At 44.2% G+C, this 25,656-nt stretch overlaps 1 protein-coding gene across 1 annotated transcript in view; it reads left to right on the top strand.

Annotated features, from left to right (window-relative positions):
* LOC141252069 (zona pellucida-like domain-containing protein 1) overlaps window positions 1–25,656 on the top strand; it is a 420,789-nt gene that overhangs the window by 400 nt on the left and 394,733 nt on the right. The window lies entirely within an intron of this gene.

Below are 25,656 nucleotides of genomic sequence, written 5' to 3'. Positions count from 1 at the left end.
ACAAGACAATTGGGGCAAAAAATGCCTAAACTTTTTTTTACAAATAAAAAAATGTTGATCAGCTTTTGCAATCTTTTCAATTTTTGTAATACACTTTATTATTAGAGATGAACGGATCAATCCACAGAGGATCAACTTCTAGTTGAATTTCCTCTAGTTCAAAAGTCCTCACGAATTCAAACCCTATGCTATTCAATTTGTGAGGATTGCAGAATCACCTGAACACAGCGGCCTGTTGAATGTGCTCACTTTTGGGACACAAAAGTAACAAACATTTGTTGTCCCTTTCATTTTTAGGAAAGTGCCACCGATTACCATCCATTTTCCCCTAGACAGATAGTTGAAGGTCACATCAACATTAAATATACTTGAAGATGCAGCCGTGGACCATAGCCAGACAGGAGGCTAGTCTTGTGTTGCTCTTGGCCGGCTATTCCTAGAGCTGCTTCAAAATATTGACCGGTCAGGTAGAGCTCTGTCAATTGTCTGCAACAGCACTGACAGAAGCCATCTGGGTGCAGTGCTGGACTAGTCTGGCATCTGGCTATGGTCCCTGAATGCATAGTTATTGTATTCTTTTCTCTGAAACGCAAAAACATTTTATTAATAATACACCTAACTGCAATTGTGCAGCCGGCAATTTGGGTAGCATAGATCGCCTGACATGTTCCCTTTAATAATGTTTAACATGAGGCATTTACAAGTCAATTAGATTCATACTAGTATATATAGGAAAACTGTCCCAATTACTGTATATTGGTAATTAGCAATGCTAATATTTTTTATATAAAGATAAAATAACAATGACATGTAGATAGAAGGGACAACTAGGAACAATATATGTATACACAGTATTTGAATATGGTAATTTGATTTGTATATGTTAAAAAGGTAATATTATTACCTTGACAAAAATGCAAATAAAAGAGCACTGGAAATAGTCATGAAGAAAGAATACATGTTGAAAGTACAGTATTTTTCGGACCATAAGACGCACTCCCCCCCCCCAAATTTAGGAGGAAAATGGGGGGTGCATCTTATGGTCCGAACCTTACCACATACTTGCGGTGGTGGGTGCGGCGGCAGGGCCGATGCAGCAGAGCGGCGGTGGGTGCGGAGGTGAGGCAGAGCGGCTGTGCGGCGGCTAGGCAGAGTGGATGTGCAGCGCTGCGGCGGCGAGGCAGAGCGGTGGTGGGTGCACATTGATCTACAGTAAAATGGCCACATGCGCAGTCTGGGAGCTCGGGCGGCCATTTTTCTGTGGATCACAGCTTCATGAAGATGGCCACGGCCACCGGAAAGCTGCACCGCTCTGCTGCACCGCTGCACAGCCGCAGCCACTGGACAGTGGCGTACGCCGCTCACAGGCACAGGACCCAGCCCTGGCCCCAGCCCCTGCCAGGCCCCAGCCAGTCTCCAGCCCCAGCACCAGCCCCAGCACAGGCCCCAGCACAGGCCCAGGCCCCTGGTCCCAGCACAGGCCCAGGCCCCAGCACAGGCCCAGGCCCCAGCCCCACCACAGACCCCAGGCCCCAGCACAGGCCCCAGCACAGGCCCAGGCCTCACCACAGGCCCCCCCACAGGCCCAGGTCCCACCAGAGGCCCCACCACAGGTCCCAAGCCCCACCACAGGCCCAGGCCCCAGGCCCCACCACAGGCCCCAGGCCCCACTTCTGCCGGCTTCCTGTAGTACCCTGCCTCCTGTGACCCTCGCTTCAATGCCCCCCAGGTAAGATACCTATTCAGACTATAAGACGGACCCCATCTTATAAAAAATATTTTTTTTCCTATTTTCCACCCCAATATTTGGGGTGCGTCTTAGGGTCCGGTGCGTCTTATAGTCCGAAAAATGCGGTAATAGCTGGACGTAGACCAGACATATTATTTTAAAAAGATATAGAACATGTGGTCTAGGTTTGATATAAATATTCATATGTCTTTGACAAATCTTTATAATCCTATTTTTTTTCGAAATGTTTGAAATATATTCTCACTTAATGGATTGAATAAAAAAAAATGAAAGCGTAGATGTAAGTTGAGCATTTACCTATAGGCTCCCTTGCAGCTATAGGTAATTTGTTTTCTCAGTATTTGCCATTGAGAAGATGAATATCTGCCTCTGGAGCGGGAGAGATTCAGCTAATGAAAGTATATTATCTGAACATTTTACCTGGGTACCTGAAAACCAGAGGCAAAATGATCTTCAGCTAACTTCTATGGATTCCTATGCTTTAAAGTAGTATATTGTATAACAATATCACATGTCCACCAGAATTGTGTTAGTATAGATCCAGAAAAGCAGTGCTAGGGATAGAATCTTCTGCTAGGCTATAAAATAAGCATTTTGCATGATAGTAGAAAAACTTATCGAGGGTTAAACAAGTCACAACAGTCTATAGTTGGATAATAAATTACAAGATATACACATTAGCTGGGGATGAAATTTTTTTCTAGGGAAAACATAAGAGATGGATCTTAAGGCAAGAACTAATGTATTACAGACAGCCCTGCTTATGCTGCTAATTAGAGAAATGTGCTCATCAAACTAAATATTTCCCGTTTGTTTGCGTTAAAAATAATCTTTGAACAAATGTAACATTAGACAAATAAAATTGGAAAATATTCTGAAAAAAATGTAACAAGGACTCTTTTCCTTTTGTCGTCCTATGAATAAGGGTGTTGTATACACTAGAAACGTGTCAGGTTTCCTGAGGTTTCATTTTAGCATGTTTTAGTTTTTTCTTCAATAAAGAACAATTTTTAATTATTTCCTGTTGGATGTGCCGGTGGATTTCCCCTTTCTTTTTCAAGGACTCTTTTCCTTTGCAATTCATGGAAAATAGGTCATGAAATAAAAAGAACAAATTGTGCTGCATTTTTTTTTCTCTTTGTGCTTTTCATCTGTCTTTTTAAGTTGCCACAAATGCTTGTTTAATTAAATCAAAAGTGAAATATTTTATACATGTATTTAATATATCTGTGTGTTTGAACTCTGCATTTCATCTTGCTCTGGGCTTTTCATCTGGTAGATTCAGTTTAAGCCAATAAAATTATAATAATTTACTGCAGAAGCTGACAGGAGATATGGAAGCACTTTCTTCAAAAAAGAGGGTATTATGATTGAAATGGTATTCATCAATAAAATGAAAATTCCTAGATCCAGATGGATAAAAAATAGAAAATAAATATAAAAATATCACTTAAAGTGGAGGTTTACTTTTGGTGAACCAAAGATGAACCCACTCTTAAATTCTAAGGAATCGTGTGTACAGTCATTGCTTATGTAATGGATCTATCGCTAATAATGTTTGTGAACGCAGTAGAGCTGAGATTGTTATATATCATGAAGTGCGGCAATTTATCTGCTATTTGTATTTTTCCCAACAGCGGGTCATGATAAAGGATACATTTGAGCAATGATTTTAGTACTGCTATAACCATAATGCTATTATTGATTTTTATACTTGAACAGTCTTATAATGGTGCCATTTCCCCTTGCGCTTCCATTTCTACCCTATAAGAACAGCTGAATGCAGTGTTTGCTTCAAATGGAAAGGAGACTCATTTTCCTTTAGGGTACCTGTCACCAGAGTTTTCCCATATAACCTGCTGCCACCACCTTTCAGCCATGTGTTACAGCATTCTGGAATACTGTATATAAGTCTCCAGACTACCCTGCAAAACAAAAAAAATACCTTTTATTATACTGGCCTACAGAGCGGTCCGATGGGCATTGCTGTTCCTGGTCCGTCGGCTGCTCTCTCCTTACGATCATCGTCCTCCTTCACTGCTTTGTGTGGATAACTCATTCTACGTCATCCACACAGTGTTCACCATCGTGCTCCTGCGCAGGCGCACTTCTCTCTGCCTTGCTGAGTGCAGAGCAAAGTACTATATAGTCTGCCCTCTTTGGCCTTTTCTCATTCATGTGTATTGCAGTACTTTGCCCTGCCCTCAGCAGAACAGAGAGAAGTGCTCCTGCGCAGGAGTGTGAAGAGGAACGCTGTGTGGATGACGTAGAACACGTCATCCACATGAAGCAGAGAAGGAGGACGACGATTGCAGGAAGAGAGGAGGTGATAGACCAAGACCAGCGAGGCTCATGGGACCAGACCACCTTAGATGAGTATAATAAAAGGTCTTTTTTTTTGTTTTGCAGGTTGGCCTGGAGACATATAAAATGTGTGTAACACAGGGCAGAAAGGTGGTGGCCATAGGTTATATGGCTCCCCTTCTTCTTTTTTGTCCAAGTTGCGATATGAGGGCTTATTTTATGCAAGACAAATTGTGCATTGAAATTGCAAAATCAGTGCAATTCCAAAATTGAGTTTTGGGTTTTTATTTACCATGTTCACTATACAATAAAACTGACTTGACAATATGGTTTTTCAGGTCAGTACAATTACGCAGGCACCAAACCTGTGTAGGGGCTTAATTTTTGCACCCTGAGCTGATGTTTTCACTGATAACGTTTTATGGTAGATACAATGTTACATTTTATTGCATTGCTGCAGCTGCCAAAATAATTTCTAGCTTTTCAATTTTTTTATTAATAAGCTATTTACTGATCGGATTAATTTATTTTATATTTTCATAGATCAGAGTTTTACAAACACAATGTTCTTAAATATGTGTTATTTTTTTAATTGCTTTATTTTTAATGGAGCAAAAGGGGAGTGGTTTGAAGTTTTATAATTTTTTTTTTTTTTAAATCTTTTTTTTAAACTTTTTACTGTATTTGTTAGCCCCCTAAAGGGACTTGAAGCTGCAATCGTCTGATCGTACTATGCATTGCAGTACTACAGGTTGGCTTTCATAGGAGACTCATCATGACAAGCACAGAGATCTTCAGCAGACCTCCGGCTTCCATGTCAACCCCGCAATCACATCACAGTTGCGCTGATGGGAATGTGAAATGACATGTCCCCCTGCCGGCATGCAATAAATGACGCTGTCAGAGATTGACAGTGGCATATAACAGGCTCCACCTTAGAGACAGATAATGACTTAATAATTCAGCCATCATTTGCTGGGAAAGATGCGGGCTCAGCTTGCGAGACCACATTAAAATCAGGTACCTGACATATGACGTAACTGTACATTATATGTCAGGAAGTGGTTTATTTCATTATTATTAGGGCTTGCTCACACTGGCGTACAATACGGAGGAGTGCAATGTGAGATTTTCTGACCAGTATATTCAATAAGGCAGAGCAAATCTGCAAATCTTTTCTCATGCCGATTCAGTGTGAGAATAAAATCACATCATTCTACGATTGGCAGCGTATTTTTCACAGGGCACACCCTCTCATGTCAATGAGTGAATTCTAAACATCGGACTGCACTCGGATGTCATCCAAGTTCAGTCCGATATACGCAGAGACAGGCAATGGAGAAGATGTAGAGATTAATCTCTCCTTTTTCTCCTCACCTGTGATCTGATTCTCGCATATGAGAGGATCAGATCACAGTAAAATGACACTAGGCTCACACCTCTGTTTTGTCACTTCAAGGGCTCTGCAAATGTGACATGGTGCCCACACACAATTTCATCAAAGTCTGCGCTCCAAAAGGTCACTCCTTCCTTTTGGAGTTTGGCAGTGTGCCCAAACAGTTGTTTTCCACATCATATGGAGAATCGGCATACTCAGGAGAAATTGCACAACAAATTTTGCAGTCCTTTGCCCCTTGTTACCTTTGTGAAAATAAAAAAATTAGGGCTGCAACAATATTTTTTGTGGGAAAAATGTATTTTTTTAATTATTACAGCTCAACGTTATAAAATTTTGTGAAGCACCTGGGGGTTCAAAGTGCTCACCACACATATAGGACAATTTCTTGAGTGGTGTAGTTTCTTACATGTGGTCACTTGTGTGGGTTTTCCACTGTTTAGACTGATCTGAGGCTCTGCAAACATTACATAGCGTCCGCTATCACTTATAGCCAATTTCAAAAAGTCAAATGGCGCTCTGTCAGGGAACGACAGAGACGACACCTGGGAGATCACACAATATTCCACCGCTGCCGTCACTCTGTCAGGATTGAGCAGGGATTCACGCGCACACGATACCGATTACTCACTATGTAGGTATCAGCAATGGCGCAGTGAACGTATGGCGTACACACCTCTGGATTCCAACACAGAGAAATACGTGTATATGCCCCAGTACGTTTACTGCCAGCTTCACGATAGCCCACTTATTATTATCCGCTGCCACCATCAACCAATTTTGAGCTATAATACAGGCCTGGTCGAACGCCTGCTTTCTGGTAGTGTATGGCTTCGGGGGAGGGAACGATTACAGAACAAAAGAAGCAGGACTATTTAATTTTATATTTAATCCAAAAGGGAGGCAGTGTTTATGAAAAATATGCAAAAGTTTTACAAAGGGAGACATTTACCGTACAGAAAATACAGTTACACAAATAAAATAGGATGAAAGAAGAACTTACTATAAAGATCGCAGAGATGACACAGTATAGTTGGAGGTAAGCACTCATATGACCGTTCAGCAAACGTGACCCATGCTACACATTACTATGTAACTTCCAACATGAGTCCTGACCCACCTTCGGCTGGGACTTTTATGTTGAAGGGGGAGACCTGCTCACATACCCCCTGTGATGACATCACATGGGTTGGGCTCCAGCCTTCATATTTTTATTAGAATATCCAACTTCTGGGACAACTTATCACTGGTTGATTGCAGAAGCTTGCAAGCAAAGCCATATTTTCCATTATGAATTTACTTTTCTTTAGAGACTACATATGACATATCTGCGGTTTGTTATTTTGTAATTTTGCATTACCGCTCACCGGAGGGGCTCACAGCTACGGAAAATTATGCATATTGTTCCTTGGCTGACCCTGCCACTTAAGGTATGGGCCCCATTATTATCGGAGGTATAGAACTTTAGATTTTCCCTATTTCACACTGGTGCCGGACAGACTGTAGATTTCTGTTGAATTCTTTTGAAGCCCAGGACTATTTCGTACTCACCTAGGTTTAGATTTATCGTAGGTCTGCACCACTGGAAAATACACTCACATGTTAATTGGGTTAGTAGCCCCCTTTGTGATAGCATTTGCCTACTAGTCACTTCTCCTGTGAGTGCTAATTGGCATACAGACAGCTTCAGAGTTACAAGCTCTTCGTCTGGTGACAAATAGTATAGGGGAGTGGGAAGTGAGGGGTTTCAGGGGGAGAGAGAAATCCTTAATTTTTTCTTAATATTTTTATGACACGCTCCTTCCTTTCTCAGCCCTACTGTGAGCCCAAATAGTAGTTTTCCACCACAAATGGGGGATCGGCATACTCAAGAAGAATTGCACAATACATTTTGGGGTCCATTTGTTAGAACTCTCCTGTTAGTTTTTTTTTAGTTTGCTGGTCACATGACCATTTTTGCCTGTTAAATCCGGCTCCGCCCTCCTGGTCTTGCTGGACTTCATTGTATTTACTACTCTTGAGCTAGCTTGGTGCTCTGTTGCCGTTCTCTGTTAGTTGGGCTAGGTCTTCTGACCTCTATGCTTTTTGTTGTGTGTTTGTCTTTGACTGCTACTATTTCTGCTAGGAGGTGTCCAACTTATCCCAGTCCCTAGTTCTTGTAGGGATCCCTCCCTCACATCTATAGGTCTTCGTTCAGACTAGCCGAGGACTTTAGCGGGTCTGATCGCAGAATCAGGTTCCCCGTTACATCGTAGGGATCTAGTTTAGTTCTATTGTAGGGACAGTTCTTAAAGAAAAAAAAAAAAATTTTTCTCTAAGGAAAGACCTCCAGTTTTCCATCATGGTCTCGGTTCAAGATTTGGCTCAACGCTTGCAGGGGCTCTCTCTGGAGGTGGCCAAGCTCCAACAACACGTGAGTAGCTGTTCTGGAGCACATTTTGTGGAACCAAAGGTACGTCTGCCTGATTTATTTTTTGGCGAACAACAAGATTTTTTTTTTTTTAAAAATGCTTGTTTATTGTATTTTCGTTTGAGACCCGGATCCTCTGGTGATGAATCACAGCGCATAGGGTTCATAATGTCACTTTTGTGCAAAGATCCTCAGGGATCGGCCTTCTCTCTCCAACCTAGTGATCCGTGCTTTAGATCAGTGGATAGTTTTCTTTCTGCTTTGGGTTTGTTGTATGATGATCCTGATCGTGTCTCATCTGCTGAGTCTGAATTGAGACGTTTGAGGCAGGGATCAGGTAATGTGGAAAAATATTGTTCTCACTTCCGTCAGTGGTCTGCCCAGGTGGGGTGGAACGATTCAGCTTTGAAAAGCTTGTTTCTTGCAGGGCTAGGTGAAAGGGTTAAGGATTTACTGATTGCTTATCCCACACCTGGAAACTTGCAGGAGGCTATGCAATTAGCTATACGGGTGGACAGGAGACTGCGTGCAAGGGTTAATGAGAGCAAATCCTCTGCTATGTCAGCTCCGAGTCTTGAGAGGGTCTGTGCTGACAATGGAGAGCCGATGGAGATTGGGGCGATGCCACCCCACTCTCAGGAAAAAGATCGCAGGCTTTCTGAAGGCTTGTGCTTCTATTGCGGAAATTCTGGTCATTTTATTAAGAACTGTGTGCTTCGTTTGAAGAAAGAAAAAAAAATGGTCAGTTATGCCCGTATTGCCTGTTTAAATTCTAAGGGAGTATTCCTATCTGCCACTACTGCTGCTCAGGATGAATTAATTGAATTTCGGGTATTTGTGGATTGTGGTTCTACTCTGAATGTGATTGATGGGGGATTCTTGGAAAAACTTAGATTAGAACCTAAAACTTTGTCATCCCCTATTGCTGTGGTTTCTGTTGATGGCTCTCCCTTGAAGAGTGTTACTCATAAGGTCTGTGAATTTCCCCTCACTATTAATGGTATTCACCAAGAAAATTTGGATTTGGTGGTATTGGATAATTTGCCTTCTCCAGTAATATTGGGGTTACCCTGGTTAAAATTGCACAATCCTGTACTGGATTTGTCTACCAATGAAATTAAGTCCTGGAGCCCTAAGTGTTATGACAAGTGTTGTAACGGACGTATTGCTGCTGTGGATAAAGGGGAATTGCCTGTACCTATTCAGGATTTTTGGAGAGTTTTTTCTGAGGAGGAGTCACAAATTTTGCCTCCCCATAGAGACTATGATTGTACCATTGAATTTGTCCCTGGAGCGACTCTTCCTAAAAGTCGTTTATTTAATCTTACTATTCCTGAGAGAAAGGCTTTGGAGGAATACATACAGACAAGCTTGGCCGCCGGTCACATTAGGCCTTCCAAGTCTCCTGTGGCTGTTGGATTTTTTTTTGTAAAAAAAAAAGATGGCGGTTTACGTCCTTGTCTGGATTTTCGTGAGATTAATAAAATTACTGTACGCAATCCTTACCCACTGCCATTGATTCCTGATTTATTTAACCAGTTAGTGGGGGCCAAGTGGTTCTCTAAAACTGATCTCCGGGGGGCATACAATTTGTTGCGCATGAAGGAGGGTGATGAATGGAAGACTGCTTTTAACACTCCTGTGGGTCATTTTGAGAATCTGGTTATGCCTTTTGGTCTTACCAATGCTCCAGCATTTTTTCAGAATCTTATTAATGACATCCTTAGACATTTAATCGGCAAAAATGTGGTTGTGTATTTGGATGACATTCTGATTTATTCGCCTGATCTGGAGTCTCATTGGCGGAGCGTACGTGAGGTATTACAGTTATTAATGGACAATTCGCTTTTTGCTAAGCTGGAGAAATGTGAGTTCGCTGCACAGAGAATTAGTTTTTTGGGCTACATTATCTCCAGTGAAGGTTTTGAGATGGACCCGGTTAAAGTTCAAGCTGTGCAGGAATGGCCTAGGCCTATTGGTTTGAAATCGATACAGAGGTGTCTGGGTTTCACCAATTATTACAGAAAATTCATAAAAAAATTTTCTATTATTGTCAAACCGCTGACCGATCTCACCAGGAAAGGTGCTAATGCGGTTCAGTGGACTTCTGAGTAGTGTTGAGCCACCCCCGTAGTGTTCGAGTTCGGTTCGGTTCGTCGAACACCCGTGTGTTCGCCGAACTGTTCGTCGAACTGTTCGTCGAACACCTTCGAACACCGTTAAAACCAATGGCAGGCAAACAAAAACACATAGAAACACATAGAAAACACCTTCAAAGGTGTCCAAAAGCTGACAAACTGCTCAGAAGACATAACTAACACATGGAAAAGTGACAAGTACATATAGTCATGCGAAAATAAAAGAGGTGGAGGAGTAAAAGGAGGGGGAGACACAGATATAGGCATGTCATGCCCTTCTAAAATCCAAAAAGTGAGAAGCCGACACGGCCAGTCCGCTCCTGCCCGTGCCACCTCCGTGTCGCCGGGTTTGTGCCAGAGCCGCGGTGAACCCTGACGGCCAGCCCCCCTCTCCCAATACTGGTGCCTGTCCGCTGGTGGGTCGAGCGAGCCCCCCTGTGGTGGAGGCAGCTCTAAGCTTTTTAATTTAAATTGTCTCTCTAATTTGAATGAATACACTTTAAATCCATTTACAAGGATCTATTGGAGGGCAAGTCTCATGCCAGCAGCCGCGGTAATTCCAGCTCCAGTAGCGTCCACTAAAGCTGCTGCAGTTAAAAAGCTTTTATAAGGATCGAGCTCGGCTGTCCACCGCAAGGCATCCTACTGCCAGTCCCAGCCCCTATGCCTTGGGGTGCCTCCTGATGCTCTTCACTAAGTATCCCATGGTCCCGAAGCATTTCCTTTGAAAAAATTAAGTGTCTAAACTACAGGTGGTGCAGCTTGCTTAACAGCCGGGATAATCCGCTCACTAGCAGACACTGCTACTAGGCACAAAGTATTTCCTGGGCTAGATGCATTTAAAAATTTGTAATTAGATACTCTCGTTGGATGCTGAGAAAGCATTCCATAGAGTCTCCTGGCACGCCATATATGATTCTCTTAAAAAGCTTGGGGTAGGGGTCTAGGGGACCCTTTTATAGCCAAAATCACGGCCCTGTATCGCAATACGTCACCTAGGCTGAAGATAAATGGAACTGTAGCACCCTGAGGGCTCGGTTGCTACAGACGTATTGCACCTCACCCAGAGGTGTGATATCTCACTGTCAGGTAAGGATGGAGTGTGGATCAGGACCCGACACCTGCATGCATTACACCACATTGCCGTGGGGCAGGGCGACCAATATGCCCCTGAGATGAGCACGACAGTCCCTGTCCCTGGCTGGAGTGGGGGGAGGGAACACTGAGGAAGGGGAACCCTGTAGTGCAGGAGCAGGGAGGAAGCAGTTCCTGGGTGCATTGAGAAGGGAGTATAAAAGGTGGGCACCATCTTAGTTCAGTGCAGAGAAGTCTGAGCAGAAGTGGCAGGGAGCAGGGGCTCTGCATGAGCTCTGCTCCGGAGGCGGGCCTAGTAACAGAGGCCCAGGCCTGGAAGAGGGAGAAGGAAGGAAGAGGAGCGGAGAAGGCTCCAGGAGCGAGGAATGAAGGGATCCCAGGGGTGCGGACGGGCGAGTCGCCACCGCACGCCCGAATCCACCTGCGTGGAGGGGTCAGGCCAAAGGGGGAGACCGGTCCCCGAACTAGTGGAGGCAGGAAACGACCCTCAGCTAGAAACCGGAGGCTCTGACATTTTATGTGGCGCAGCCCCTCGCTACACCCGCTAGGAAGGCACCACATAGGGTCAGGGAAACTGGCGCCAAGTTTACCAAGAGGAGGCCCGAGGCAGCCGGACAGAAGTGTTGGTAAGAAAGGCCAGACAAAGGACACACAAAGGGGGTCCTGTGAAGTGCTCCAAAGTTATCTGGGAGTTGTCTGAGCCCCTCACCTGGTGAGCACAGTACGACGTGGGCAGCCGTTACCTGCAGACGTGGTCTGGATAATACGAACTGTGAGTAAAGGCCCTGAACTGCATCACTGACTCCGTGTCGTTACTGCTGCTGCCCTGCACCATCACCCCCATCCTCCGCATACACTGCCCTGAGGCTATACTCCTCCTGTGGGGAGTTATGCTACGCTCTGCTGCACCCACAACACCAGCCTCAGTGGTCTGCCCTGTAGCGTCGGTTCACTCTGACCGCAATCCACGGGTGGCGTAGTCGGACATTTAAACATGAAAACCACATAAATAGTTCCGCCACTGGTTTGACCGCCCTGAGCCACGGAACTGGGTCGCCGCCACGAAGACTACAACCACCAGCATCCACCAAAAAGGGTCCGGCTCCGGGTGTCCCAAGGCCCAGGGGGTGCGTCAGAACATTTTCATCACCTTTCACAATCACCAATGGGACAAGGCAGTGATGTCCTCTGTCCCCTCTCTTATACATCCTAGTGACGGAGCACCTGCTCTCATCAATTCGCCATAACCCCAATATTAGGTGGATTGAGGTGGGAGGCACCGAGTACAAGTGCTCTCTATTTGCTGATGATGTCCTAGTATATATCACTCAATCACATATATCCATCCATGCTGTTATGGCTGAAATAGATCACTTTGTTACATGGTAAAATTTTAAAATCAATGCAGCGAAGTCTGAGGCCCTCAATGTCTCCCTCCCCAAATCCATATAGGATTCCATCCAGTCCAACTTTCCCTTTGCCTGGCCCTCACAGGGTATCAAATACTTAGGAATTCCTATTCATAGAGACCTCTCCCATCTATGTTATCTTAATTTTGGGCCCTTTATTGAACAACTCCATACAGACCACGGTTGGCAAGTTAGAACTGTAAGATTCACTACGTGAACCACTGGTGTTTTGTGGAAAAGCACATGTACACTGCGTTCCAAATTATTATACAAAAAGTGTTTAGGAGTGATAAGGGAAGAATTTGTTTGTTTGTCAGTTAAACTCATTGATGGTGATGTGTGTCAGGGCTCTTTATATCACTGTAAGCAATTGCAGACACCTGTGCTAATTAGTTTGGCAGGTGTGTCCAATGAAAGGCAAGACTACTTAAGAAGGCTCTCTCACATTATTAAGCAGCCTACATTTTCTGCCAAAATGGGAAAGAAAAAGGATGTGTCGGCTGCTGAGAAGCAACAAATTGTGGAGTGTTTAGGTCAAGGCATGACTACAATCAACATTGTGCGATGATCAGGATGAAGTGTCTTGGCAATCAAGAAGTATGTAGCTGATTCACAGTACACACGTGTGCGTGCTGATAAGGGCAAATTGAGGACTCTTTCCTACAGGCAATTACGTCAGGTTGAAAGAGCAGCGGCAAAAAAGCCTTGTCATAGCAGCAGACAAGTTTTTGAAGCTGCTTGTGCCTCCAACGTCCCCCGAACAACAAGATGCAGGGTCCTTCAGAGGTTTGCAGCTGTGCATGCGCCATCCTGTCGACCTCCTCTATCCACTTCACACAAGCAGAAACGGCTCCAGTGGGCCAAACATTACATGAAGACTGATTTCAAAACTGTTTTGTTCACGGATGAGTGCCGTGCAGCGCTCGATGGTCCAGATGGATGGAGTGGAGGATGGCTGGTTGATGGACACCCCACGCAAACACGGCTACAGCGCCAACAAGGAGGAGGTGGAGTAATGTTTTGGGCTGGAATCATGGGGAGAGAGATTGTCGGCCCCTTTAGGATCCCTGAAGGCGCTAAAGATGAACTCCATAATGTATGTGGATTTTCTCAAACAGCACTTCCTGCCATGGTTCAAGAAGAAGAACCGTGTATTTCACAGCAAGATCATTTTTCTGCATGATAATGCACCATCTCATGCTGCACATAAAACATCTGCATCTCTGGCTGATATGGGCATAAAAGGGGACAAACTTATGGTGTGACCCCCATGCTCCCCTGACCTCTACCCCATTCAGAACCTTTGGAGCATCATTAAAAGGAGTGTCTATGATGGCGGGAGGCAGTTCACATCTAAGCAACAGCTCTGGGAGGGTATTCTGTCCTCATGCAAAACAATTGAAGCAGAAACCATCCAAAACCTGACAAATTCAATGGACGAGAGAGTTCAGAAGCTCCTTTCGAACAAGGGGTCCTATGTGAAAATGTAACATCACCTAGAATAAAGTTTTGAGTTGAAAACTGTTTGATTTCAGTTTCTAACAACCTGCAAATACTTATAATTTCAAAAATGACCATTTTTTTGGTCTTTATTAAAATGAAAAGGTTGATCGAAAAGTTTGGGGGATCTAAGAGTGTGGCAACCCAGTAGTCATGATTACTTCGAATTCTGACAAAATGAGGGTCATGCTGCAGGTAGTGCAGCAAGAAGGCACTTATGTGCCTTGCGCATCTCGGAGCCCCAAAATTATTTTCCGGGCTAGATGCAGCTAAAAATTATTTTTAATTTTAAATCTGGTGAAGCTTTAGTATAGATGGCCTAATAGGATCAGTGCTGCACACTGCTACAAAGCCCAAATTATTTTCCAGTCAAGATACAGATAAACATGATTAGTAATTTGAAAGCTTAAAACGGTTGGTAGGGTGATTTTAACCAATCATCAAGCTTTTATTCTCCCCAGGATGACACAGGGGTAGAAAAGTCGTTTCGGATCCATGATTTGTTCATCTTTATGAACGTGAGTCTGTCTACATTATCAGTGGAGAGCCGCGTGCGCTTATCTGTCAGCATACCACCAGCAGCGCTGAACACACGTTCAGACAGAACGCTGGCTGCGGGGCATGACAAGATCTCCAAGGCGTAAGTGGCTAGCTCCGGCCATTTATCCAGATTGGAAGCCCAAAAAGAGCAAGGGTCCAGTGACACAGTCGTGGCTTCAATGTTTACTTGGAGATACTCCTGTACCATCGTCTCTAGGCGTTGACTATGTGTCAGACTTCTTGTCTCCTGTGGCCTTGCAAAGGATGGGCTAAAAAAGTGGTGAAATGATTCCGCAAAATTGATGTTACCAGCAGATACTGTGGTTCTGTTACGGTTTGAGTGCTGAACACTTGACGGTCCCACGGTTGGCAAGTTGGAACTGTGAGATTCACTACGTGCACCACTGGTATTTTGTGGAAAAGCACATGTAAGATTCTGCAACAGTCTCTGCTGATACTCCTGCATGCGTGCATCCCTTTCTATGGCAGGAATAATTTCTGCAAATTTACTTTTGTACCGAGGATCTAACAGTGTGGCAACCCAGTAGTCAGGATTATTTCTAATTCTCACAATTCGAGGGTCATGTTGCAGGTAGTGCAGCAAGAAGGCACTCATGTGTGTTGCGCATCCAGGAGCACCAAGTCCCTGTTGTGTTGGTGGCGAGGTAACAATCATGCTTCCTTCCTCTGTCCTCTCCCCCCAACCTCGCACAACAGAAATGTGATCAAGGTCTCCCTCATCTGATGAGTCTTCCATCAGTTCGTCCTCCACTTCTTCCTGGGCTCCTGCACCTTCCTCACTAGTTTGGCTGCTACCATGCGCCCTGGTAAAACCATCTCCCCCACCCTCACATGCCTGCCGCCTTGGTGCTGCCGACCGTCTGGACCTTGCAGATGTTAGCCCTTCCGCATACAACTCCTCCTCCTCTACTTCCTCCACCTCCTCTTGTGCCACCACCTGACTCCGAATTCTGTTTAACATGTGCTCCAGCATGTAAATCACCGGAATAGTCATGCTGATAATGGCATCGTCAGCACTAAACATCTTCGTCGCCATTTCAAAACTGTGCAGAAGGGTGCATAGGTCCCTGATCTGAGACCACTCCTCCAGCGTGATTTGCCCCACCTCTGAATCTCGTTGGCCCAGGCTATACGTCAGAACGTATTGCACCAGGGCTTGTCGGTGCTGCCACAGTTGCTGCAACATGTGCAGAGTTGAATTCCACCGGGTAGGCACATCGCATTTTAGCCGGTGAAGTGGCAGGCCCAACGACTTCTGTAGAGATGTAAGTCGCTGAGCTGCGGGATGCGAACGGCGGAAGTGAGCACACAGCGACCGTGCCCTCTGCAGAAGGCCATCTAGTCTGGGATAGTGGGCTAAAAATTGCTGGACAACCAGGTTCAACACGTGAGCCATACAAGGCACGTGTGTGACATTGCCCCGGCGAAGGGCCGCACCCAGGTTTGCAGCATTGTCGCACACGGCCTTCCCTGGTTTCAGGTCCAGTGGAGACAACCATTCATGAAATTGGTTCTCCAGAGCTGACCACAACTCCTCAGCTGTGTGACTCACATTTCCCAGACATTTCAATGTAAAAACCGCCTGATGACGTTGAGCCCTACTGCCAGCATAGTAAGGAGGTGTGCAGGATCCCTTCTGCGCAGTTAGAAAGCTTGTGGCATGACCAGACAGGCTTTGGGTGCAGGTGGAAGACCGAGAGGAGGTTGAGGAGGCAGAAGCAGTGGAGGAACTTTGACATAAAGAGGATTGACGCACAACTCGTGGGGACGGCAAGACTTGGACAGCAGCCCCTTGTCCTGCTGTCACCATAGTTACCCAGTGCCCAGTCAGCGACATGTAACGCCCCTGTCCATGCCTACTCGTCCAAGTGTCTGTGGTGAAATGCACCCTGTCACACACAGAGTTTCTCAAAGAAGCGGTGATGTTGTGTGTGACATGCTGGTGGAGCGCAGGCACACCTTTCTTTGAGAAGTAGTGCCGACTGGGCATCTGGTACTGGGGCACTGCGACGGACATAAGGTCTCGAAAATCCTCTGTGTCCACCAGGCGGAAAGGCAGCATTTCTGTAGCCAAGAGCTTGCAGATGGTGAAATTCAACCTCTTAGCTTTCTCATGGCTAGGAGGAAATGGTCTTTTACTTGTCCACATCTGAGGGACCGAGGGCTGGCTATTGTGCTTAGACGGGGTTGATAAGGGTGTCCCCGGCAAACTGCCGGTCTGTGAGGAAGATGCAGGCGGACATGTTAGGTTGCCTTGATCCAAAGGTGGTGCTATCGATGTCGGACAGCGCTCAACACCAGCTGGTGTTACCACCTCCAAAGAAAATGATGACCTGCCAATCACACTGGCTGTTGCGGGTAAAGAGGTGGCAGGTCTGCGCCCCAAAACAGGTGTGACTGCTGTCCCCCCAGTCACAGAGGATGAAGAGGCCGCGGATGCACAAGATATGGCAGACGGTGATTGGCCCGGCCGGCTAGGCCGCATTGTAGCACACTGAGCTTCCCACTGCAACTTATGCTTCATGTCCATGTGCCGGTTCATGCATGAAGTACTCAAACTATGTATTTTTTGGCCTCTACTTAGCTTTTGCTGACAAATGTTACAGATAACACGAGTTGGGTCATCTTTATCGATCTGAAAAAATGCCCAGGCTATGCAAGGCTTAGCACCCATGCGACCTGAAGAGCCACCACGACTTGTGGTGAGAGGCAGAGTTGTGTTTGAGGATGCAGTTGTTGACGTGCTTCCAGTACTACGTCTCTGTCCAGGAAGGCGCAACCTGACCTCGTCGTCACTAGCATCTTCCTCCACCTCCTCTGCTGACCTCATCTCTTGGCTGACTGTGGGTTGACAGTAAGTGGGATCTCCGACCTCATCATCATCACCCTGTGCGTTATCACACCCGTCGTCCTCAGAGCCAACCTGTTCCTGCCCTGACAAAAAACTAAAGTTGTCGCTCTAATCAGGTATTTGAGTCTTATCATCGTCTTCCTCATTGTCTCCACCAACAGGAGTTACAGTTTGGGAATGAGGGTCTACATTATGGTCAGAACCTTCTGCGTCTGGTCCTGGATCCGACTCATAAAGATTCTGGGCATCAGTGCAGATCATTTCCTCGTCTGGATTCACAGAAGCGCTGGAGTCGACCTCTGATTCCCAGGCTATAGTATGAGTAAACAGCTCTGCAGACTCAACCATCTGTTCTACCTCATACTCAGACGGGCAGCTGGAGATTTGGGAGCTGTGAGGAAGCAAGTGCGATTTGGGTGACACCTTTGAGGACTGGAGTATTTGTGATGTTGAAGTTGATGTGGAGGAGAGCCCACTTAAAGGAGCACTTGATATCCGTTGAAGCACCTGCTGTTTTTGTGCCTCATCTGGAATTTGTAGCGATTGGCGTGGCCGTAAGAAAGGGATCTTATCACATTGTCCGCTAAAAGAAGTAGACATTTTAGTTTGGCTGGAAGATGGTCTTTCTTCTGCAGATGTTACTGTTGCTTTAACACCTACCCCACGGACACAACCTTTTTTCCCCTTCCCAACACGCCTATTCCCCTTTCCACCAGCAGCAGGCCTTTTTCCACTCATTTTGGTGGTTAACTAATTCACAACTCTGGAGTTGTTTGCACAAAAAAACAATGGATGGTAACCGAGCAGAGCTGAGTGGCCAAACTGTGGTATTAGGCCAAAACTATTGGCTGGGTTAGATGCAGAAAAAAATTATTTTGAATTTGCAACCTGATGGAGGTCAGTATAGATGGACTAATACAAATAGTCCCACACACTGCTAGAAGCCCAAATATTTTTTCAGAGGTACTGTAGATGCAGATAAAAATTATTTTTAATTTGCAACCTGATGGAGGTCAGTATAGATGGACTAATAGACCAAGTCCCACACACTGCTAGAAGCCCAAATATTTTTTCAGAGCTAGATGCAGAAAAAAATTATTTTTAATTTGCAACCTGATGGAGGTCAGTATAGATGGACTAATAGACCAAGTCCCACACACCGCTAGAAGCCCAACTATTTTTTCAGAGCTAGATGCAGAAAAAAATTATATTCAATTTGCAACCTGCTGGAGGTCAGTATAGAAGGACTAATAGAACAAGTCCCACACACTGCTAGAAGCCCAAATATTTTTTCAGAGCTAAATGAAGAAAAAAATTATTTTTAATTTGCAACCTGATGGAGGTCAGTATAGATGGACTAATAGACCAAGTCCCACACACTGCTAGAAGCCCAAATATTTTTTCAGAGCTAGATGCAGAAAAAAATTATTTTTAATTTGCAACCTGATGGAGGTCAGTATAAATGGACTAATAGACCAAGTCCCACACACTGCTAGAAGCCCAAATATTTTTTCAGAGCTAGATGCAGAAAAAAATTATTTTTAATTTGCAACCTGATGGAGGTCAGTATAGATGGACTAATAGACCAAGTCCCACACACCGCTAGAAGCCCAAATATTTTTTCAGAGCTAGATGCAGAAAAAAATTATTTTTAATTTGCAACCTGATGGAGGTCAGTATAGATGGACTAATAGACCAAGTCCCACACACTGCTAGAAGCCCAAATATTTTTTCAGAGCTAGATGCAGAAAAAAATTATTTTTAATTTGCAACCTGATGGAGGTCAGTATAGATGGACTAATAGACCAAGTCCCACACACCGCTAGAAGCCCAACTATTTTTTCAGAGCTAGATGCAGAAAAAAATTATATTCAATTTGCAACCTGCTGGAGGTCAGTATAGAAGGACTAATAGAACAAGTCCCACACACTGCTAGAAGCCCAAATATTTTTTCAGAGCTAAATGAAGAAAAAAATTATTTTTAATTTGCAACCTGATGGAGGTCAGTATAGATGGACTAATAGACCAAGTCCCACACACTGATAGAAGCCCAAATATTTTTTCAGAGCTAGATGCAGAAAAAAATTATTTTTAATTTGCAACCTGATGGAGGTCAGTATAGATGGACTAATAGACCAAGTCCCACACACTGCTAGAAGCCCAAATATTTTTTCAGAGCTAGATGCAGAAAAAAAATATTTTTAATTTGCAACCTGATGGAGGTCAGTATAGATGGACTAATAGACCAAGTCCCACACACTGCTAGAAGCCCAAATATTTTTTCAGAGCTAGATGCAGAAAAAAATTATTTTTAATTTGCAACCTGATGGAGGTCAGTATAGATGGACTAATAGACCAAGTCCCACACACCGCTAGAAGCCCAAATATTTTTTCAGAGCTAGATGCAGAAAAAAATTATTTTTAATTTGCAACCTGATGGAGGTCAGTATAGATGGACTAATAGACCAAGTCCCACACACTGCTAGAAGCCCAAATATTTTTTCAGAGCTAGATGCAGAAAAAAATTATTTTTAATTTGCAACCTGATGGAGGTCAGTATAGATGGACTAATAGACCAAGTCCCACACACCGCTAGAAGCCCAAATATTTTTTCAGAGCTAGATGCAGAAAAAAATTATTTTTAATTTGCAACCTGATGGAGGTCAGTATAGATGGACTAATAGACCAAGTCCCACACACTGCTAGAAGCCCAAATATTTTTTCAGAGCTAGATGCAGAAAAAAATTATTTTTAATTTGCAACCTGATGGAGGTCAGTATAGATGGACTAATAGACCAAGTCCCACACACCGCTAGAAGCCCAAATATTTTTTCAGAGCTAGATGCAGAAAAAAATTATATTCAGTTTGCAACCTGATGGAGGTCAGTATAGATGGACTAGTAGAATGATGCTATGCCCAAAAGATTTTACTTCACTAGGTGCAGTAAAAAAATTGGTATTCTATACACAGGTGTTATATCTTGCAACACAGATAGGCTACTCCACTGACTAACACACTCTGCAATAGGCCAAAAAGGATTAGCTTTGCTAGATTCAGCCAAATGCTGTGAAAAAAACTTGCACAGCACTGGCACAGACCTGCCTGGCAAAAACTGATAGGAACTGATGTAACCTAGTCCTGAAAAGGACTCCAATTACAATTAGTCTTTACTCCCACAACCTATCTATTTAAGAGCACAGACCTCCCTGATAAAAGTCGTAGGAAATGCTGTAACCTAGTCCTTAAAAGGACTGCAATCACAACTATTCCCTACTCCCAAGCTATCTGTATATTTGTGCGAAAATTGGCTTGAAATTAACAAGGTATAGCGCACACAGCAACAGCGGTGCCGTCTAACACGCAGCTGCAGCAGTGAGAAAATGGTGGCGACGGGGAAAATGGCTTGGTCTTATAGGGCAAGGACATGTGACATACACTGCCAATGACACATGCCCTTGCTTGTGTGAAAAAAAGCACTTCGCTCCGTGTGTGCGCTGCTGATAGGCTGACAGATTGCACCTCCCCACTGCAAATGCGGGAAAGAGAAAAAAAAATGGAGATCTTCATTGTTCCTGCAGAGATCCATCCCCTGCCCCTCCCCCCACCCCGCTGTACACTCAAACTGCGTATTAACATTAATTTTCATCATTACTGAGAAAAAATCCAGTTATGATTTTGGTGCACGAACAGTTATCGAACATAACCTCGAACAGCCGAATTTTTCTCAAATTGTTCGTGTTCGCCGAACGGCTCGAACACCGCCCAAAACAGCTCGATTTGAGATTGGCGAACAGTTCGAGTAGAACAACGCTCATCTCTACTTCTGAGGCCATTGAAGCTTTTGTGTTTCTAAAGGAGAGGTTCACCTCTGCTCCCATCCTTATGCAGCCTGATGTGACTAAGCCGTTTTTGGTTGAGGTTGATGCTTCTTCGGTGGGGGTAGGTGCGGTGTTGTCTCAGGAAAACAAGGATGGAGTACATCCCTGTGCCTTTTTTTCAAAAAATTTTTCTGAGACTGAACTTAATTACGATATTGGTAATCGGGAATTGCTGGCGATTAAACTCGCATTTGAACACTGGCGTCACCTCTTGGAAGGTGCTGAATTTCCCATTCAGGTTTTCACTGATCATAAAAATCTGATCTATCTTGATGCTGCCAAGCGCTTGAATGCCCGTCAGGCTAGGTGGGCACTTTTTTTCTCGCGGTTTAATTTTTCCGTTACTTACATCCCGGGTACCAAGAATGTTAAAGCGGATGCTTTGTCTCGCAGCTTTTCTCCCATGGTCGGTGTTGAGGAGGAAGAGGAGAGCATTTTACAAGAAGGTGTTGTGATTGCTGCTTTGGACTCCGTTTTGGAGGATGAGATTCTTAAAGCTCAGGAGAATGCTCCATCTAACACTCCCCATGGGAGGTTGTTTGTGCCTAGGACCTTTAGGAGAGATTTGTTTGTTGAGTGTCATGAGTCTCGGTTGGCAGGTCATCCTGGAATTTCTGAGACCAAGAGACTTGTGGGTCGCAGTTTTTGGTGGCCTGGATGGCAGAAGGAGGTCATTAAGTGGGTGCGTCAATGTACTGTGTGTGCTAGATCTAAGTCTTCACATACTCCTGCTGCAGGGTTGCTTTGCCCTCTGGAGGTTCATAGTGCACCTTGGACACATCTGGCTATGGACTTTATTACTGACCTTCCCCCCTCTGAGGGTTTCACGGTCATCTGGGTGGTCGTGGACCGTTTTAGCAAGATGTGTCACTTGGTTCCCTTCATCAAACTGCCCTGCGCTAAGACACTCGCTAAGGCCTTTGTCAAGGAGATTGTCAGACTCCATGGTGTTCCTACTGACATTGTTTCTGATAGGGGACCTCAGTTCGTGGCTCGTTTTTGGCGTGCCTTTTGTGACAGGTTGGGAGTTCATTTGTCATTTTCATCTGGATATCATCCTGAGTCTAATGGCCAGACAGAAAGGAAGAACGAGGATGTTGAGCAGTTCTTGCGTTGTTTTGTGGCAGACAATCAAGAGGGGTGGTCTGAGTTTCTGCCACTTGCTGAATTTGCTCTTAACAACCATACATCCTCTTCTGCTGGGTGTTCGCCTTTTTTTTGTTGTTCTGGGAGACATCCGTCTTTTGGGTCATTCTCCAAATTGGTTTCGGCTGTGCCTGAGGAGGAGAGTTTTTCCGGTGATTTGGAGAGAGTTTGGACAGATGTGCGTGGTAATCTTCAGGAGGCCAGCAAAAAATCTAAGAGGTACTTTGATAGGAAACGGCAAGAGGTTTTGTTTGCTGTTGGTGACATGGTTTGGTTGTCCTCTAAGAATCTGCGATTGAGGATTCCTTCTAAAAAATTGGGTCCCAAGTTCGTAGGGCCCTTTAAGGTGCTTCAGATAGTTAACCAATCTGCTGTTAGGTTGGAGGTTCCTACGTCCTGGAAGATTAACCCGGTGTTTCATGTTTCTCTGTTGAAAAAAGCTGATGTGTCTGATGGTGACGCCTCTGCCACTGTTCCTCCGGTGGTGGAGGACGGGGAATATGAAATTTCCCGCATCCTAAATTCTAGACGGTATAGAGGGAGTTTGCAGTATCTCGTCGCTTGGAAGGCTTTCGGACCTGAGGATAACTCATGGGTGAGGGCGGATGATGTTTCTGCTTCCAGACTTGTCAGAGCGTTTCACAGGAGGTTTCCTGGTAAGCCTGGGCCTAGGGGATCCGGAGGATCCTCTTAGAAGAGGGGGTACTGTTAGAACTCTCCTGTTAGTTTTTTTTTAGTTTGCTGGTCACATGACCATTTTTGCCTATTTAATCCGGCTCCGCCCTCCTGGTCTTGCTGGACTTCATTGTATTTACTACTCTTGAGCTAGCTTGGTGCTCTGTTGCCGTTCTCTGTTAGTTTTGCTAGGTCTTCTGACCTCTATGCTTTTTGTTGTGTGTTTGTCTTTGACTGCTACTATTTCTGCTAGGAGGTGTCAAACTTATCCCAGTCCCTAGTTCTTGTAGGGATCCCTCCCTCACATCTATAGGTCTTCGTTCAGACTAGCCGAGGACTTTAGCGGGTCTGATCGTAGGATCAGGTTCCCTGTTACATCGTAGGGATCTAGTTTAGTTCTATTGTAGGGACAGTTCTCCTGTCTTTCCTTAGTCCCTGTAGCAGATCATAACACCATTTTCTTCTGTTACCCTTGTGTTAATAAATTTCTTCAATGATGTTTTGAGCACTTTAAGGGGTACAGTTTTTAAAATGGTGTCACTTTTCGGTATTATCTGTTATAGGCCCCTCAAAGTCACTTCAAATGTGATGTGGTCCGTAAAAAAATTGGCTTTGGAAATGTTATTGGCAAAATGAGAAATTGCTGATACAATTTTAACCCTTCAAACTTCCTAAAAAAACAAAATCATCTGTCAAAAATTATGCACATGTAAAGTATACATATGGGAAATGTTATTTATTAATGTATTAATTTTTTTTCAACAGCATGACTAACTGGTTTAACCGGTTCCCGACCGTCCACTGTACATAAACGTCGGCGCTGCCTGGGCTCTGTGCAGCACCAACGTTTAAAAACGGTGGGTGGTCCCGCAGCGCTCAGGACCCCCAGGGTCCTGCAAGCGCTGCGGTTCTGGTGCAGAGCGATAGCTCTGATAGAGGACATCATCGGGACCTGATTGGATCAGGTCCCAATGATGTTAACCCTTAGCTATCTTCTATATGCCGCGATCTATAGTGATTGCGGCATATAGAAGATAGTGAGAGGAGAGGGGGTCATCAACTTACCTCTCCGACGGCCCCCTGATAGCTTCCAGGACCTTCCGTTGTTATGGCAGCTGGAGGTCACATGACCGCCTCCAGATCTGCCATATATGGTGTCCTGCTAGGCTCAGCCTGCAGCTGATGCCTGGCAGGACACACTGACTGTGAAACAGTCAGCAAAGATGTCATGTAATGCAATACATGTCTATTACATTGCATGACATCAGTGATTAGAAAAATAAAAATTAATGTCCCATACAGGGACTAAGTAAAAATGTTAAAAAAAGTAAAAAAATGTTTTCAAACTGTTAAAAAAAAAATCACAAAATAAATAAATAAAATATTAAACCAAGAAATCCGTATATTTAAGCAAAAACAAAAAAAGTACACATATTTGGTATTGCCGCGTCCGAAACAACCCGATCTATAAAACTGTCACACTAATTAACTCCTTCTGTGCACACCGTAATAAAAATAAATAAAAAGCTGAGCAAAAATCTATGCTTTTTCATCATATTGCCAAACAAAAAGGGGAAAAAAATGCGATCAAAAAGCAAAATGGAGATAAAAATGGTACCGCTGAAAACGTCATCTTGTTCCACAAAAAAAAGCCACCATACAGCTCCATCAGCCGAAAAATAAAAAAGTTATAGCGCTCAGAATAAAGCAATGCAAAAAAAATATTTTTTCTATAAAATAGTTTTATTGTTTAAAAGCGCCAAAACATAAAAAAAAATACAGTAAGTGTAGTATCGCTGTAAACGTACTGACCCAAAGAATAATGTTGCCTGATCACTTTTATCACACGCAGAACGGCATAAAAAAAACCCTCAAAAAACAATTCCTGAATTGTTGGTTTTTGTTAATTTTACCTCCCAAAAAACGGAATAGAAAGCGATCAAAAAATGTCACGTACCCAAAAATGGTACCAATAAAAATGTCAACTCGTCCCGCAAAAATCAAGCTGTCACATGACTCTGTCGGCCGAAATATGGAAAAATTATAGCTCTCAAAATATGGCGATGCAAAAACTAGATTTTGCAATAAAAAGCATCTCTCAGTGTGTGACAGCTGTCAGTCATAAATACCCGATATAAATCTGGTATCTCTGTAATCGCACCGACCCGAAGAATAAAGTAATCTAATCAGTTATATTACACGAGGAATGGCGTAAAAAATAAATAAAACCAATTCTTCACCTGCTACTGATTTGTTTATTATGTCTCCCAAAGATCGCAGTAAGGCTCTGCTCACATTTATCCTGCTCTCTGCGCTGAGCACTTGCACCAGAGTTTCCGTGTAAATCTCTGAAATACGTGATTCAGACAGAACCCATGATGGAAGATTCCCTGTAATGAGGCAGATATTGGCCACTGTGGATGCCATCTGGCCTGTGATCCCACGGTGTCATTTGTTTTAGGCGTGCATAAAAGTGCGGTTGGCCACAGTTTTGTGCACTTCTGAAAAAAAGGACACCGCTAAACAGAGGCCAGACGGAGTC

The sequence above is a fragment of the Phyllobates terribilis genome, unplaced genomic scaffold (assembly GCF_046119375.1).
Source record: "Phyllobates terribilis strain yellow unplaced genomic scaffold, ASM4611937v1 Scaffold_2__4_contigs__length_985480577, whole genome shotgun sequence".
Lineage (NCBI taxonomy): Eukaryota > Metazoa > Chordata > Amphibia > Anura > Dendrobatidae > Phyllobates > Phyllobates terribilis.
This window is presented reverse-complemented; position numbering and strand designations above follow the sequence as displayed.